Here is a 3,916-nt window from a genome sequence, read left to right on the forward strand (position 1 = left end):
GACCATGAGGTTTTATGCCAAGAGAAGTACTTTTTATAGCAATTTTACTGCCAAAACCAAAACAGCCTAGAGAAGCTTTAGAGGTAGCAAAATAAAACAGTACACAATTCTAAACAACTCTGCTTCACACTCAACCTGGGACTTACACTCACCATAATAGTATATTTGTGATCACCTTTGTAACAAGCTATCAAAAGGAGACCTCTAACATCTGCTCATGAAGGAATCACTTCAGCATGTCCTGCTCTGCAGCAGAAAACACATGGGAATCACTCAGAACTCCGGATTTCCAACAGAGCAGCATTTCCCAGAGAGTAAGCCCGAGGGCACCGTCCTCTGAGATGCTGTCAGGAGCACTAATAACAAATTTGGGAAAAACAGAAAATGGCATTAAGGCTTCCAGGAAGTCCTTTGGTAAAGATGTTTTGAACCTGGCTTCCCCAAATCCTTGCAATCCCCACAGAACAAATATCTATGAACATACCACTATATTAGCACTCACAGAACACTTGGGGAGATATGGCAAAGATTAGGCTGCAGGCGTCAGGTAAGTAAACTCTTAAAACACAATATTGAAAAAAATAGAAATTTAAAAATTAAAACAGAAAAACGAAAGCAAAAGATGAGTAAACAATTACAAAAATTTAACAAACTATTGGGCTGGACAAAGTGGCTCAGACCCATAATCCTAATACTTTGTGAGTCTGAGCAGGGTGGATCGCTTTAGCCTGGGAGTTCAAGACCAACATGAGCAACATAGTGAAACCCTGTCTCTATCAAAAGTACAAAAATTAGCTTGGCCTGGTGGCATACGCCTGCCATCCCAGCTACTCAGGAGGCTGAGGTAGGAGGATGGCTTGAGCCCGGGAGGCAGAGGTTGCAGTGAGCTGTGATTGCACCACTCACTGCAGCCTGGGGCAACAGAGCAAGACCCTGTCTCAACAAAATTAATTAATTAAATAATAAAACCAATATTCCTTTACTATGTGGGGAAATTCAAAATGAGCTCAGCACATTCGTATGTAATACTAAGCTTTTTTTTTTTTTAAACCCACACTTTTTGTTTCTGTGAGCTTTTACAGATGGATATCATGTCCAGATAAATATTCTGTACTATCAATACCACAGTTAATATGTATTCTGATTATACAGAATGATTCTTAACAGGATATTAGCCCCCAAAACACATACATAAGCATGTACAGCAAATACAAGTAAAAATAACTGTAGCAACAAAGCTCTTCTGGAGAAAGTTCTGTAGTCTGAAGTAGTCACTCATATTTTTACCCTAAATGCAACTATTACTATCTCAACCATAGAAATGATCAAAGTAAGGGCTGGAGATATTTAGATTTTAATCACCATAATGTGGATTATGTCACATAATGGAATTAGTCAGCTGACTGTTTGAAAATCCTTATTACTTTAAATTGCTCATATTTTGAGTGTCTACAGAACATTTCATAACTAACCTAGCAAACTGTGATCTTTTCCCCACTTTTGTAAGACTTCCAATCACAAAAAAGAAGCAATACAAATTTCAGTAAAACTGCATGACAATTACCATTTGATTCTACTACACTGCAACTATCACCTCTAGAAGTAATTAGCCAGCTCCACAGGTCCATGAGATTTCCCATGACTATTCCTAGAAGTACTAATTAGGATCACAGGCACGTGGGGACCACTCTGTAATCGTAACATTCTCTAAACCTTCAGTCACAATTTATATTTGAAAAACCTTTGGTTTTTATGATAAAAAAAAGTATGTATGTGTATATATGTGTGTGTGTGTGTGTGTGTAAATATGTGTGTATGTGTGTATATATATATCACTAAAATCTCTGCCTATCAACAACATAATGACTTATAACCAACAGTTCCAGATGTGAGCCCCAGAACAACAGTATCAGCTTCACCTGGGAACTTCTTAAAAATGTAAATGCTCAGGCAACACCACAGACCTACTGAATCAGAAACCCTGGGACTAGCTCTCCAAATGATTCTGGTGCACACTGTACTAAAAAAAACAAATGTAGGCCAGGCACAGCTGCTCATGCCTGTCATCCCAGCACTTTGGGAGGGCAAGGTGGGAGGATCGCTTGAGCCCAGGAGTTCAAGAACAGCCAGGGCAACATAGTGAGACTTCATCTCTATAAAAACTTAAAAAAAAAAAAAAAAAAGTAAAGTAATCACTTAAACTTATGCTCCTGAGAGAACAGTTAACACCACTCAAACAAATGGAGGATCAAATGGAAAGTTATCCTAAAAAGCAAACAAGCAAGTTTAATTAATTTTAAGAACATCCTTAATGCTATACTATTTAGAAGATTTTAAAAGAACCTATGAAAGAATATGTACATTTATTATCAGATAATGGGTGAAAGTCATAAAGGTAACATTAGTACAAAAAAAATGAAATGAAAACCAAAGCAAGTAAAAATGAAGTGAAAATCAGGCCCAAACAGAACAGTGTTATGGTAAACTTATGGAACATATGAAGGGGTTCCACTTCAATAGAACTATATAAAGGAACCATTCCAACGATGATAGACTGGGTAACTTAGATCAATCTTCTGACTGAGAACTAGAAAGCTGGACAAAACCTAATGATTACAGGGCTGAGTAAAGGGAATACCAGATAACAGGGTCTTCTTTTTCCCCCTTGGGTTTTCTTCCAATGACAGTAGAGAAGAAGAGGTTAACAAGCTGAGCTAGAACTCACAGTCTCACAGAGCTCACAGGGAGATAAACATTGGAGCTCAGCATCCACCGAGGAGAGGCCCTGCTAACTCTCCCACTCCTTAGGTTGGGAACCTGAAGAACAAACTGCAAATTGCCCTGACAGGGAATGATGGCCAGCTTTAATCATCTCAATCCCTGATTGGATGAGACAATCCTGGGTTGCTAATTTCCAAGCCCCTGGCAGGGGCAAATGTAAATCCTCTCTGGAGAAGAATATCATCCAAGGCTTCAAATTAGCTCTACAATTTTTCATATACAATGTCTATTACTAAAAATAAAAAGCCACATGAGACTTAAAGACAGGCTAACAGAAAATAAGAGAAGCAAACAACAGACACAAAACCACAAGGGATCAAGATAACAGAGTTACCAGACACACTTCAAAATAACTCTGCTGTACATGAGCAAGGAAAGACAGGACAAGACTGAAAACCTGGCAGAGAAATGCAAATTATAAAAATGAACCCTATGAAATTCTGCAATTTGGAAGTACCAAAACTGAAAGTAATAACTTAATGGATAAGTTTAACCACAGCAGTAACCTAGCAGAAGACAGATTCAGTAAACTGGAAAAAGGCAGAAGACAGATTCAGTAAACTGGAAAAAGGTAGAAAATTGAAAAAAACAAAAGACAATATATTGAAAAGTGTATCACATACGTAGAGCCCTGGAAGAAAAAAAAAGAATGAGACAGAAGCAAGAGCTGAAGATATGGTTGTGGAGAATTTGCCAAAACTGATCAAAGACTTCACAAGATTTAACCACCATAAACAGTTCAAGAGAAACAATGGAAGCTAGCATAAGAGAATGATATTTTCAAGGTGCTGAAAGAAGGAAACCGCCAATCTAGAAACTTAAACTCAGTGAAGATACTCTTCAACAATGAAATAAAAAATAAGGATTTTTTCTATCTGCAGACTCACACTAAAGGAAATACTAAAGGATATTTTCAGACAGGAGAAAGAGGATCCTCTACATCAAAACTTGGGGACTCTATTCCATAAACTCTGTACCCTGGAACTCAGGAATCAAGATTTTACAGAAATAAACAGCGTTCTTCAGGGAGGGGAAAATAAAGGTTGAGGGTGACTGGTAAAATGAAGTTTGAGTTACCTTAGTATATATTAACTCTGAACCAGACTCTCAGGCTCTACAAGGATCTCATGAAGTT

This window comes from Trachypithecus francoisi, unplaced genomic scaffold, assembly GCF_009764315.1.
Source record: "Trachypithecus francoisi isolate TF-2019V2 unplaced genomic scaffold, Tfra_2.0 Lachesis_group3, whole genome shotgun sequence".
Classification (NCBI taxonomy): domain Eukaryota; kingdom Metazoa; phylum Chordata; class Mammalia; order Primates; family Cercopithecidae; genus Trachypithecus; species Trachypithecus francoisi.